Source organism: Phascolarctos cinereus, unplaced genomic scaffold, assembly GCF_003287225.1.
Source record: "Phascolarctos cinereus isolate Bilbo 61053 unplaced genomic scaffold, phaCin_HiC Scaffold_2;HRSCAF=192, whole genome shotgun sequence".
Lineage (NCBI taxonomy): Eukaryota > Metazoa > Chordata > Mammalia > Diprotodontia > Phascolarctidae > Phascolarctos > Phascolarctos cinereus.
In genome coordinates, this window is record NW_027555625.1 from 136,234,863 (window position 1) to 136,249,988 (window position 15,126).

General features: G+C 40.2%; 1 protein-coding gene across 12 annotated transcripts in view; it reads left to right on the forward strand.

Moving 5' to 3' along the window:
* Positions 1-352: 352 nt before the first annotated feature.
* The window catches only part of CSGALNACT1 (chondroitin sulfate N-acetylgalactosaminyltransferase 1), a 402,593-nt gene continuing 387,819 nt past the window's right edge, over positions 353-15,126 (forward strand). For 9 of the 12 annotated variants that reach the window (XM_020969596.2, XM_078149613.1, XM_020969598.2 and 6 more), the window contains exon 1: positions 353-440. The gene's annotated coding sequence lies outside the window, so the exon portion shown is untranslated. Of the gene's footprint in view, positions 478-15,126 lie in introns of all 12 variants that reach the window. The other 3 variants (XM_020969599.2, XM_020969597.2, XM_078149614.1) reach the window with 1 other exon arrangement.

Sequence of the window (15,126 nt, forward strand, 5' to 3'; positions counted from 1 at the left end):
GATCCCCAAAGCCTTATCTCTGAGCATTCCGCACCATCGCCGCGCCATCCCCAGACCTGCAGCTCCCAAATTTTCGACTCCTCCCCCCTGACACCCAGTATCTCAGCGCGTCCATGACTTCCTGAGGTCCCAGCCCCCGTCAGTCTGCTCCCAAAGCGTTTCATGCTAGTGCTCGCGGGTGGAGTTCAGGACCCGAACTTCTCTCCCGCGGAGTCCTGTGCTATTGCCTCCCTGCCACCCCTCCTCCCCGCGTCCCCCAGGCTTTCGCTGCGCTGCTGCTGCTGCCGAAGCTGCTGCTGCTGGGGCTGGAGCTGGGAGGTGGAGCCGAGCCGGGGAGGCAGGGAAAGTTCAGGCAGCAGTGAGAACAGCAGGAGCAGCAGCCGCCGCCGCCGCCGCCGCCCGAGACTGGGGGAAGCAGCTAGAGGAGATGCGGCCATGTGGTCAGTACCAGCCTTCGGCGTGTGCCTGTGATCCAGGGTCAGTGGACGTTGGGGGTTGCGGAGGAGCTGCGCAAAGGAAGGGGACCAAAGGGTCTCCTGCCCCTTCGGGGCATTCCCACGTAGCCTCTCTCGTCTCCCCACCCCCTCCACCCAGTGCAGCCCCTTGACGGATAGTGCCGCGCCAGGCTTCCCTCCAGCCTTGGGCTGAGCTGTCTGCCCTCCGAGGATCCCTTCGGAGCGGGCTCCCTGGTCGGGGCTGGGGCTGGGGGCTGCTCCCTTTCCCAGGGGACGTGCATCACTCAGGTGACGGTCTGGGGGACGCGGAGGAGGGACAGGACAGAGCTTACGTTGTGGGGGTGGAGGGTGGGGAGCCACTGACAGGGCCGGAGAAGATTCAGTTTGTTGTACTAATCCATCCGGTGGCCTTTTCCTGTTTAATTGGTGTGCTAAAAACCAAGGGCAGCACAGCTGCTCTGAAAAGTAACCGCCACACTTTGCCTTTCGGTGTAGGTGGGGCGGGTGGGGGTCACAGTGTGCCCACCTACCCCATGCATTCTCCGTCGCCTCGCCTGTCCCGAGCCCCGGAGCCGACACGTACCAGGGCGCGTTGGAATACGCGTGGGGGTCACTGCTGTCTGGGGGGATGCCCAGAGGAAGTGTTTTTGTGTGTGTGTGTGTGTGTGTGTGTGTGTGTGTGCAGTGAGTGAAAAGAAGCATTTCTCTTGGCATTGTCTCGTATGAAAGGGCGGTGGAAACCTGTTCCTGAAGTTGTTTATCGCCAAAAGTGCCTTCCTGCACCTGCACTTCCCGCATCGATTTTGTACTTAGGCTTTTATCGACATGCACAAAAGGAAGAATGATATAAGACAAGTTTTTAACTGTACGGTATATGCCAAAACATGAAGACCTGACAGATATTCTGAAATGATGGTATAGCTGGTTTCCAAACTCTGCTTCTCCAGGTTCAAAAGCTCTGTAAAATCAGTGTTCCACGTCTGACGCCTGTTAATCTAGGTATAAGGATAGTTCTGGGAGGGAGCTCACTTGCCAGGTTATATACTATGAATTCAAAGTTCATTCTACTGCGTTTCTTGGATTGTCTTTTAAAGTTAGTGCTTGTGTGCGTATTTGTGATTAACAAAGTGCTGTACTTGTAACAGCGTGTGTTAATATCCTTTATATGGGGATTTCTCGTTGCTAATTGGAGATTGTACTGTAGACTAGCATCCTTGAAGATGAAAAGAGGAGGGAACAAGTTTAAGGCTAAGCATAAGAAGTGACTGTGTAGGATTTCTACCTTTTGATATGTGTCTTGCTGCCACAGCTTAAATTCCTGGAAAGCAAGGGCTGTATGTCTTGTATACCATTGACTGTACTTACTGGTTAGGAAAAAAAAAATTCTTCTTCCGTTGAGATGCTACTGTATACAAGGCAAAAATACATTGTTAAAATGCTTTAATAATCTCATTAATTTTTTTGTTTCAATATGGAAATTTGTAAGCAATTTGCAGAATGTTCACAGCATAATGAGACCATTTTGGCCTAAGAATTCAGCTTTTGCTTTAGAATTCCTGAAACTCCAGCATTCGTTTTTTTTTTTCCTTAAAGAGCTCCTTAATTTTTAGGCACTTAACCCTTACTCTTCTCAGAGTAGGTCTTATCTATGCTGGTTGGGGTACTTTGCTTATTTGATGAAGCAATTTCAGTTTGATGGTTTTGAAAATCCTCTCCAATTACACATGATGAGATGCTATGATACATCCTTTTTCCTAATTTTCCCCAACTTTTTTTCTCATAGTTTTAATATTTGTTTAAAAGAAACATTTGACAATGTCCAGCTACCATTTTTCCTATTATTCCTTATATAAAAAGCTCCTTAGGATTCTAAATGACAGGCCCACTATGTATTAACAGGTTAGCTAAGATTCTGTGATAAAATTAATATTGATTCTATCTTACACTGAAACAACCCTATAAAATATATAAGATAAAAGTTGAAACAGTAACTTCACCACTAGGGGACCTCTCTGTATAATCTTACTGTCCTCAGCAGTCTAGTTACAAAAAGCTAACCTTTTAGGTAGCAAAGGAATTTAGTTTATGAGCATGATAGAGATGATTACATTTTTCCTATCTAAATTTCAAACAAGGACATGTTTGTTTGAAAAACACTATTAAAGACAAAAATAAACTAAAAAGTCTTTAATTGCTAATTCTTTGTTCTTTTGAAACAACTTCAGAATGAAAGGAACAAAATCTTCTGAAAATGTATTTTTATTTCAAGTAATATTTATTTAGAATAATAATTTTGATTCAAGTATGATATAATTCTCTTGGCATCTCTCTGTTGTGGTCTCTTCACCCTCTTCCCTCAACCCCAATTTCAGAATTGTGAAAGATACTGCATTTCATGCAGCAGTATTTGTGATAGTAGCAAATAGGAAACATATATGACAGCTGATATTTTTAAGGCACTTAAGCTGCCAGAAGTTCCTGTTCTTTTCTCATTTTTAAGTGGTGCTAGGCAAATCATGTTGTTGTAACATGAAGTTCTGCCTTAAGAAAAAAATGATTTCCTAATATACATGATTGAAAGGCATCTCTCTTGTTTGGGAGTTCTTGTTTGTAACCGAAGTCTAATTTGAATACAGTTCCAGTCAGATTTTAGCATATTTATTGCAGTAATAAAATGCATGTCTAGTTATATTTTTATTTGTAGGACATAATTTGCTGCATGGTAGACAGTTAACCCTGAGGATGTACGTAAGAATACAGGTCTCAAAATATTACTGCCTTACCAACAAATACAGAAAAGAACACTGTATTTTCAAAGTATTCACCTAAACTTAATTAATACACTAAGCTAAACATTAATCTATAATGCACAATAAAGAACATTTGGAAGAGTTAAGGATCACTGAAGGCCCTCGTTCTTAAAATTGTCAATAACATTAGTTCTAGCTTCCTTGCCTTCATACAGTAGAAGCACAGTTCTGTGATTTCAGCAAATTATAGGCCATGTAAACCTGATTGCTTGACAGAGGACTCTTGAGCAATGTGGGACGTTGAAATTAAGAGTTGGAGGCCCGAGGGTTTGCATTTTAATATTGTTAGTTTATGGTCTTTTGACCTGGGGAAGTCATTTTTTCATCATTGGGCCTCGGTTTCTACATTTGTAAAATGAAAGGGTTGGACTAAATGATCCCTAATGCCCCTTCCAGTTTGAAATCTGATTCTCTGATCCTAATGTAATCAGATGTCTACTGTTTTCCTTATCCAGAACAGTGTAAGAATATTTAGAGGATAAGATAGGGAGAATACTTTTGTAATATTGAAGGAAATGATCATTTCTGTTGTCATTTGTCTCACATTCTCAGATGAACAGGTTTTTTTTTTGACCCTGAAAATATTATGACTTCATCTGTATCAAAAACACAGATGTCTTCCTTCCATATTAATGTTTTTCAAGCATTCAGTGAAGGGAGATACTGCCCTCTCCCTCCACCTAGACCTAGACAGAGGCAGAATCAAGGCCCATAGGCACAAGGCTTTTTGCAAAACTAGAGAATTTGGTTCCAGGAAGATCCCTTTGGTTGACTAAAATTATAGCTGACTGAGGAAGGGAACACTGAAGAGGCATATGTTGGACTGAACTAGGAACTGGCTACAAGGATTGATCAAGTTAATGACTAAATCATTAAAAAAAAACTGATGCCATGTGTTGATTATTTTCTGTTGGTGTTTATATCCAGTAGACAAAGGCTCTGAGAAGCACAGCATTATTTAGTTGTCCTGGGCTCATATCAAGGCCTTTCTTTCTTGCTACAGTAATATTTTTAGGTGACTAAGGAAAAGGGAGCTGGTATTTTGTGACTTGGTAAGAGCACTGTGGGGCTGAGAACAGGAAGGAAGGAGAGGAAGTACCTTTTCCCATTAAGGTCCTATATATGTCATGTATAAACACATGTCATGTATAAACAAGGTACATTTATATATACATATACATACATGGGTATATATACACATGGATGTGTATATAATTATACACAAATATGTGTGTATGTGTGTATGTGTATGCACATACACACACATACATGCATACTGCATTCCATGTAGCAATACTTGTGATAGTAGCAAATAGGAGACATATATGACTACTGATATTTTTGAGGCACTTAAGCTGCTAGAAGTTCCTGGGCTTTTCATATTTTTAAGTGGTGCTAGGCAATATGCAGATCAAATCATGGTATTGTAACATGAAGTTTCACCTTTTAAAACAATGACTTCCTAATTTAAATTATTGAAATACATTATTGATATATATATGTATGTGTGTGTAAATACATATACATATATGTAAACACAGTTAGAAAGACTCATCTTTATGAGTTCAAATCTGGCCTCAAATACTTACTAGCTGTGAGACCCTGGGCAAGTCACTTAACCAGTTTGCCTCAGTTTCCTCATCTGTAAAATGAGCTGGAGAAGGACATGACAAACCACTCCAGTATCTTTGCTAAGAAAACCCAAATTGGGGTCATGAAGAGTTGGACACAACTGAAAAACAACTAAACAACAACAATACATACACATACATATATATACACACCTTGTAGTATTGAGGTCTAGTAATAGGAATACTAATTGTACCAGCAGAAGAACAATTAAATCATATGCTGTGTTGGTAGAAATTGATTAGTGAAATCAATTGCCCCAAGGCACTTTTCAAATATCTATCTATCTATCTATCTATCTATCTATCTATCTATCTATCTATCTATCTATCTATCTATCTATCTATCTACTTCTGCCAACTATGAAATGATTGGAAACTTATCAAGGTGGTGATATATCAATGTGTGTGAAATTTATCTATCTGTCTATCTATCTATCTATCTATCTATCTATCTATCTATCTATCTATCTATCTGTCTATGTCTGTCTATCTCCATATCCATGTGGATATATGCATCTTCCTAGTGGGCTAGGTTATTCTAGCAAGCAGTATGATGTTCAGGAGAGCCAAAGGATTTGAAAGGCAATATGGGTTGATGGATGAAGCACAGACTGGGAGTCAGGAAGATCTGGGTTTGAATTTTGACGCTGATAGTTCCTAGCTATGTGACCCTGGGAGATCACTACTCAGCCTCAGTTTGAATGGAAAAAATGAAAGGATTGGACTTAATGACCTCTATGATCTCTTTCAACTCTAGGTCTGTGATCCTATCATTTAAGTAAACTCAGTGCCATGGTAATGTGTGAAATAAAAATATTTTTTAAGGATGTTTGTAGTAATTTCTATTATGTTTTCACCCCTTGTAAATACTGAGATTGAATTCTTAAAAATAATTTGAATTCTAAGGGTAAAAAAAGGATAGAATTTTCTTTAGATTGCTGCATTTATATCCATTTCTGAGCTTGATGGGGCAAGATGACAAATTAATCTTTTCAGTGTGGCTTCTCCAGCACATTTTTATTTATAGGTTTGAATATGTAGCTTTTTCCAGGCTATCAGAACACAATGAAGTGCAAGCTATGGCTGTGCACCATTTGACTTCTTATCAAGGCAGTTTGCAGCACATTATAAACTGAATATGTGAATCAAATATACTCTGTAGGTTGCAGAATATTAGGATGTGGTGAGAGTCACAATCAGCCGTTCTTTCATTCATTCTATAGGAATTTATTGAAATACTGTGTACAAGGCCTCATAGGGCATGCTCATGTGTATGATTCCTGACCTTAGACATTTTATAATCTCTTTAGGGGAAGGAGAATAAAACAGATATACAAATAATCATACTAGAGAGAGGAAAGATTTGTGAATAGAGAGATAATTTATATGGGAGAAGGTGGAATCAGGGAAAGCTTCTTAGAAGTAGTGACTCCTAAACTGAGGCCTTGAAAAAAGAGAAAAGATTTCAGTGGGTGGGGATGTGTGCCTGGGGATGTTATATGCATGCATAAATAGAACTAAGTGTCTGATAAGTGTCCGAAAGGCAGGTATGTTGTGCCTTGGATAAAATGCTGGCCTGGAGCTGGGAAGATTCATCTTCCTGAGTTCAGATCTGGCCTCAGACACTTTCTAGGCATGTAATCCTGAGCAAGTCATTTAACCCTGTTTGCCTCAGCTTCCTCATCTGTAAAATGAGCTGGAGAAGGAAATGGAAAAATAGTATCTCTGTCAAGAAAGGTGTCAGGAAGAGTCAGACTTGACTGAAATGATTGAATAACAGGTGTCAGAAGAGTAGAGTTAGAAGTACAGTGAGAAACCCCCTTCCTTCTTATCTCCTTAATTTGTGATTTGTCATTATTCTTTTGCTTCTTGGTTTCCTGACCAGGAATTTTTTTTTAAAGGGAATACACTAAGAATACATGTTGATTAAAATAAACTATTGGCTTCAGAGCCTATTGTTCCCGCCCCCCCCCATCCTGCTATGCTTTAAAAGGTAGTGTTACAAGATGGCTAGCTTATTATTTTGTAGCAGATTATATTTAATTTATCATGCATTCAGCTGTATACCATTGGGAGAGGGGGATTTTAGTCCACTAGCACCTTGTTATAAATTTGTATTTAGAGTGCAGGTCATGGGGCTTTGTTATAGGTGACACAACATTAAGTTATTAAATTATTAATATATAAATATATTTTATATAATAATTAATATTACTATACACAGTTATTACATAGAGTTAATTAAGGTTAAGGGAAAATATCAGGAAAAATAACTCATTATGAAATATTCCTGACAATCAGGAAGCAGATGAGGTAATTTAGTTACATTTTCTGTTATGGCCTATGTGTTAGGATTTAATGGCTAAAGTGTTATGCTTGGAGTCAGTCACATCTGGGTTCATATCTGGCCTCTGATACTAGCTGTGTGGCCCTGGGCAAGTCAAGTCACTTCATCTCTATGTATATCAATCTACTCCTTAAGACTTATTTACCAAATCAGAAAAACAGGTTGCTGGTTGCAGTTTGAAGTTCCCACACCTGGAGTTTTCCATGCTGGCTAAATTACAAGTCCTCCAGGAACCATGAAAGCCAGCCATTCCATACATTGGCAGATGGTGCCTGAGCAAATGCAGAGAAAGTTTTAATTTGGGGTTTAAAAAAAACGTGATGTGAACAATGATGAAAATTATGTTCATAAGTGGTAATTTACTGTATTTAAAGAGTAAATTTTATTGACAATAGGTTAAAAACAATGAAATTAATTTTGAAAATCTATTAAGATTCAAAAAACCTGAGTGTGTTGGCAAGGAGAGTATAACTTGAAGTATAGTTTAAGTGGGTACATGAGGATCTTGGGAAGATTAATAGAAGTATATATTGTGAGAGGCTTACATGATAAGAGAGAGAATGAGTATAACATTATAGATTTGGTCTAGTCCTTTTTGACTTTTCATGATTCTACTATTGTAGAGGTGACTTCTTCATGTAGCCTGTTCTAAATACTCCTTCTCCATCTCTTGAGCACTCACTTTATACTTGGCATCATTCTACCAGATTTTATCAAACACAATCTCTCCAGACCTTATGATCCAAGGTTGCCACAGTGACCAGAGGTGTACTTTTAGGTAATTAATTCCTTAGCTACCCTTGATAGGCAGTGGGCTGAATCTGATAAGATGAAACTTAAGGGGTAAAAGGTAAAATCTTACACATGGGTTCGAAGAAGCAGCTCCACAAGTCCCTGCTGGAGGAAGCATGATTAGCAGCTGGGAGCTTAATGGGAGTCAGCAGTGTGACCGATGAGACCTTGGGCTGCATTAAGAGAGGGCTACCTTGCTGGTTATCTCAGAGGTGGTAGTCGGTCTGTATTCTGTGCCAGTCAGACCATATCTGGAGTACTGTGTTTAGTTCTGAATGCCATAGTCTAAGAATGACATTGATGAATTGGAGAGAGTCCAAAGGAAGAGGAAAACACATGCTGAAGGGCCTTGAGACCATGGCATGTGAGGGTCAGTTTAAGGAACCAGGAATTGTTTAACCTGGGGAAAAGAAAATGCTGAGTCTCTGGAGTCACGACAGGTGAGTTCTAATATCTTAAAAGGTTGTCATGTGCAAAAGGGATTAGATTTGTTTTTTTTAGCTTTATGATGTACAATCAGGAGCAATGGGATGGAAATCATAAAGAAAGAGTTAAATTTTGGTTTGATGTCAGGAACAATTTCCTAATGATTAGAGATTTCTCAAAGTTGAATGGGCTGCCTTGGGAGTTGGATGGGTTCTCTCATTGGATGTCTTCAAGCAAAGTCTAGATGACTCCTGGCTTAATATATTATAGAAGGAATTCCTTTTTGGGTATGTTGAGCTATGTTATGTTGGGTTATGTTGAACTATGTGCTTCTGAGGTCCTTTTCAGCTCTAAAATTCTGTGATTCTGCCTCAACTTATTGAAAAAAAGGATATGAGTTTTCCTTTTCTGAAGCTCTTTTTTAAAAAAAATCAAGTTTCATTTAAAATATTAACAAAAACCGATTTTCTTTCTCCCTTTACCAACACTGAAAAAAAAATCCTTGTAACATATGCATAATCAAGCAATGAAATGGAATAAGCATTTATTAAGTGCCACTATGTGCCAGGCACTGTGCTAAGCACTTAACAAATGTTATCTCATTTGATCCTCACTTGATTCCTATTTTACAGTTGAAGAAACTGAGGCAGACAGTGGTTAAGTGACTTGTCTAGGGTCACACAGCTAAGAAATATCTGAGGCTGCATTTGAACTTGGGTCTTCCTGATTCTAGGCCCAGCACTCTATGTACTGTGCCATCTAGCAGCTTAAGCAAAACAAATTCCTGCATTGGTCACGTTCAAACAATACAAATCTCATTCTGTACCCTGAGTCTATCACCTCTCTGTCAGGAGGTGAGGAGCATGTGAAGTGCTTTTTAAATCTGTTTAATCAACCTGCCTCTCCAGATCACTTTTTTCTTTGTTATGGAGCAGCATCACTTTTGTGCATAGCAGGCTGCATTGTGTACACTTGTAATTTTTCCATGGACACCAAAAGAAGAGACGCTTGCTGCAGCGAGCCAGCCTGGGTAGGCTTGTGCACACCTGTGTTGAACACACCACCCAAGCTTTTTGCTTGGCCACCACCTGGCCTCTCTTGGAGGGCCTTCCCTTCTTCTTCTTCTTCTTTTTTTTAAATTAAACTCATTGTCCACTGATTCCTGAGCTAGAAAGACAAACAGGAAGTACTTGAGAACTGTGTTTGAGGAAAGTTTTTGTGTTTCTTCTTCAGTTCTTCTTCTTTAGGTAGACAAGTTGCTGCAGAAGAAGGCATGTTTAATAGTGTGAACACAAAGTACATGGTAAAGGAATTCTGGAATCTTAATCTCAATTCCAGGATCTTAATTACAGTTGCTGGGTTCATTCACACTGTGGCCATGGGCAAATTCCCAGTATGTGAAGGAGGGCTTTAATAATTGAGAGTCAGAGGGGCATTCAGATGTGAAGAGATGAGACTTGCAGGGTCTGATAAATGATTCATTAGTCCAAATGATGTTGAGAAGCCAAGATCTGACACAGAACTGGTTAGCTCGTGGGCTGTGGTTAGCTGGTTCCAGTCTTTGGGTCCTGTATCCTCCTGAAAAGCTTTCCTTTGCATACTAACTAAAGCAAAGGATTTCTTAAGCAAAGCCTGGGGGTTGCATATTCACGGGAAATTTATCCAGATAAATGAAACTCATTTTCTGCCTCCCTCCCTAGAACTTCCTTATATGATGTGCCTGCTTCTTATTAGCAATGGCCTAAAGTAATGGAGACGCTGTCCATTCCTGGCCTATCTTATGACAGGGGGCGTTATGCTTCATGCCGTGAGCCATCTTGAGAAGAGGAAGAGGAGGAAGAGTTGCAGGTTACATACTTTCACCCTCCTCTGGTTTGTACCTAAATCTGGACTCCCAGAATAAGTCCTTTACGTCCACCATCAGCCTCATTAACCAGCTGAGTAAGTGGCTGATAAGATTATCTACAAATCGTTTGCTGCCTTATTATCAGGGCTGGGTTTTCCTTCACACTACCTATGAGAGGAAGAATTTTCTTGGTGGCCTGTGGGGTGACCACAGAGGGGCCTCTCTTCCCTGAAAAGACCAGCAGTTGGTTGGGCAGGGTGAGAAGTAGCTGCTGCTGAGCCATGAGTGGGTTCCACGAGCAAACAATGGTTTCCCTTGTCTAGGTAAGTGATATGGGCAGCTGATGTTATGGGACTCTGGGAGGATGAGCAGTTCTGGCTCCCATGATTGTTGATCTGATTGTGGACAAGTTGAGAGGACCCTTTCCTGGTCTCCCTGATTGCTAGGATCCTCCTCATTACCTTGTATCTCCTTTGTATATATCTCATATCTATTTATATGTATATATATGTTGTTTTACCCCATAGAATATAAGCCCTTTGAGGGCAGGATCAGTTTCATTTTTGTGTTTGAATCCCTAGCACTTTGTATGGTGCCTAGCCCACAATAGGTTTGTTTGCTTGCTTAATGAGAGAATGTAGCATTTTCTAGCGGTCATCTCCTTAGCCTTTCTTTCCCAACTTTTTCTTCTCTTTAAAGAACAAAGAACCAGCACTAGATGCAGAAGCATTGAATAGTTCCAGATAGTCTTATCCAAGGACAATCTACTTAGTGTCTGTCTAGTAGCACCCAAGAGCTTTTGAAATGGCAAATAATCCGTTGAGATGATTACAGACATCTGGTTCCCTGTGGGCCCATAGTCCCTTAATTTAAGGACTCTTCTTGTTCATTAGTTGGTACTAAGGGTAATGAAGGGTATATTGGCTAGCAGGGATGAATGAACAGAGAAGCAGTTGAATCTCAGAGCCAAAAAGGACCTCAAGGCTAATTTTTTACAGTTGGTTCAGAAAAGATGTGACTTGCGTAGGGTCACATAGTTAGAGCACAGCTGGATTCGACAGTCAAAGGGTGTGGGTTTGAGCCCTAGCTCTTGACAATTATCTATGATCCTAGGATTTTCCTTGGGGAAAGTAAGCTATCTAAGGGAGATTTGGGAGAGGGAGGTTTTAAACATTACCTCAGCAGAATGACACAGATTGGCTGCTGCTGATTTCTATGTTCTGTCACATTTAAATCATGTTAAAAATAGCTGAGTGATAGCAATAGTCTTTGAGAATGGAGTACACATTCTATGATTACCTCAAAAGCATACAATTATCATTTCCACATTACCTTTGAGGAAACTGAGGCCAGGAGAAGTTAAAGGACATGTGTAAGGTGTGAAAAGCTAGCAAGTAGTAGAGATTGGACTCAAACTCCCAGCTTCTTTCTCTTATTCTAGAGTTCTGTCCACTACACCAGGCTGCAAACAGCAGGAGTTCCACAACTTTTTGTGAGAAGAAGCTGTATTTCTCCTGTGTGAGAGGGAAGCTATGGACATAGAATCTATAAGATCTGACAGCTTATCTGTTATAAGGAATGAGGGAGAGTGAGTAATTGAGGATGACTCTTAAGTTTTGAACTAGCATGAGTATGAGTAGGCAGAGATGACTAGAAGGATGGTGACGCCCTTGAAAGAAATTGGAAGGTTCGGAAGAAAGATGCGTTGTACGGGAAAGATGATGAATTTTATTTTGGATGTGTTATGTTTACCCAATAGGGACAACCAATTGGAAATGTCCAGTAGGCAGGTAGTGTTGTTGAGCTCTGGAGAGAGACTAAGGCTGGATCTAGGAGTCACCTGCAAAGGAATGATGATTGAATTGATGCGGTTATCCAGAGGAAAAAACGTAGAGAGAAAAGTGCTGAGGATTCTAGGCACTGGGGATATGCCCTGAATTAGTGGTCATGGTATGGGTGATGATCTAACCAAGGAGACTGAGAGGGAGAGATCAGACAGAAGGAGAACCAAGAGAGGACAGTGTCAGTAAAACCCCAGAAAGAAGAAATTATCTAGAAGGCAACAGTGGCAAATGCTTCAGAGACATCAAAAATGATGAGGATTAAGGAAAGGTCATTAGGTTTGTCTGGTCATTGGTACCTTTGCAGAGGGAAATTTCAGTAAAGTGATGGAGTTAGAAGCCAATTTGAAAGGGCTGCGAATGAATTAAGAGGAAAGGAAGTGGAGGCAGTGAGTGTAGATAGCTTGCTCTAAGAATTAGCAAAAGGGAGGTGAGATATAGGATGATAGCTTGAGGGACTGATGTTTTTTCAGAAAGTTTTTTTTTTGAGGATGAGGGAGACTTGGGAGCATTCTTTGGCAATGCAGAAAACGAATCAATTGATGGAGAGAGATTAAAGGGAAGATGATTATGGGACAATCAGCTGGAGGAAGTGGGAAGGAATGGGATCAAGGGTCCATGTGAAAGAGTTGTCCTGATTGAGAACAGCCTTCTCTTCAGAGACTCCTTTTCTCTTTTGTAGTTCTGCCTGTTTTTTCAAGTCTACTAATTTATGTCACTCAGTGGAAGTCACATTTTCTTTCAATTCAAGAAACACTATTTACCATGTGCCAGTCCCCGTGCTAAATGCTGAGGATACAAGGCAAAATGAACTAGTTCCTGCTTGCATTCTCCCAGGATTGGGGTTAGAGAAGCTGGTTGGTTATTGTCCTTCATTCTTGAGGAGGACCAAAATGACATCACTATGGGATAATATGGGAAGTAATAGGTACATAGATAAACAGATAGATAACAGAGTATTTATTAAGCATTTACTATGTGCCAGGCACTGTGCAAAGCTCTGGAGATACAAATAGTAGCAAGAAAGAAAGTTCCTGATTCCAAGGAGCTTGCATTTTAATCAGGGAGCATAAAAGGGAGCAGGAAAGGAGGGGTAGAATAAGGTCAGGGCTATATCTTGGCTTGTGGAATGAGGTAAAGTGAGTAACAAGCATCACGGTTTGGAGCTAGTGACTGGGAATTGAGGTGGAGGCCTGGTTTTGGGCTCATCTAACATGAGAGCCCAGAACTGTTCTTGGGATGGAAAACCATGGTTTCAGTGGGGAGGAGGTTGGGGTGACGGAGTGACGTTGATGTGATTTGGATCTAATAGTTGGGAAATGAGGTGAATATTTACATTGCAAACATATAATAATGGCCAGGGGCAGAGAACCCTAACCACCTTGGGGAATCAGGAAAAGGATCTATAAGGGGTGGTATCTGAGCTATCCTTGAAGGAAGCCAGGGATTCTACTAGGCAGAAGTGATGTGGAAGAACATTCCAGGTGCAAGGCACAGGCTGTACAAAGATATTGAGGTAGAAAATGGAATATCTTGGACATAAAACAGAAAGTAGGTTTGGATTAACAACACAGAGTGTGTGAAAGAAAATAATATGCAGTCACTGTGGGAAGGTAGGCTGAAGCCAGCCTGTGAAAGTCTTTAAATGCCTTTGTAAAAAGTTTGCATTTTTTTCTAATGGATCCTTGAGTAGGGGAGTGATAGGGTCAGATCTGTGGTTTAGGAATATGTGGAGGATGGATACAAGAAGAGAGAACCTGGAGGTAAGGAAACAATTTCCTATTGGGAATGTTGCTATTAAACAGAAAAAAACTCCAAATAAAAATACTCTAGTAAACTTCTATGTAATTTATATTTCACAATGTTTATTTTAGAAATATATTCCAATCCAATTTTTAGTCTTCTCTCCCCCATAACTCCCACACAAATCCTTTGGCAGCTGAAAGGATTTTATAGAACAAGCAAATCTTTCAACAGGTTAAATGTTCTTTTGATAATTAAAAAAGAGATGATTTTTTTGCCTCCTTCCTGAAACAATTAGGAGGGAGATGTCAGACATAGTTGTCCAGTGTACTCTAGGCTAGGGATGGAGTAGATCCAGTGAGCTCTAGGAAGAATGTAAGATTCTAGAGATTTGTTTGTCTCAATAGTGTGCTTTAAATGGAGGAGAAGGGAAAGGAGGGGAACAACTTCCATTCAACCTGCCTGGTAAGGCAAGGAGTTAATATCCAGGTACAGGGATAGTAAATAATAATACTTATGAACAAAGGTTTAGAGCATAGATAATAAGCAGAATGAAAAAGATTTTAGTGCAAGGAAGCAGCTATGATTTCATGACTTTATCTGAGATGTGGTAGGATGTTATCCATATCTGAAATATAAAAATGGAAAGAAGGCTGTTCAGAAGGAACAGATTGGGTGAAAAGGGGGTCGAGGAGCAGCTCCTGTATGCCAAGAAGATAGATTCTTCGATGAAATCTTTGAACCAGGTGGAGGATGAACCAGTTGTAGAGAATATTTTGAGTAAGGCTCATTAGAGGGAGAAACAGGATAAATGTGGTGGTGAGCATCTGTAAAGATGAGCGATCACCTGGCCAGAAGGAGACATGTGATAATTCTATTTAAAAATCAGCTCTTATTGGTTTTGTTATCGAGAAGATATATTGGGCATGGCCTTATGTATATCCTAAAGTTTGGGTGTTTGGATTTCAAAGAGCTCACAGAAAGGATAGATAAGATCCTATGGTGTAAGATTCCATAGGGAAAGTTGACTCAAAGGTGAGATGCTCTTAAGAGTGAATGATTCTGATCTGATGATCTGATGAAAAGGAAGGTAACTGTCTAAGAGTATGATGTGACTGCATAGGGAATTCATTTGCCAATTCAGATTTTTAGAAGATATGTACAGAGGATGAAACAACAGCAGGTAACTGAGGATGAATACAAGAGTGATGAAATTCTATCAGAACAGTGGCAGA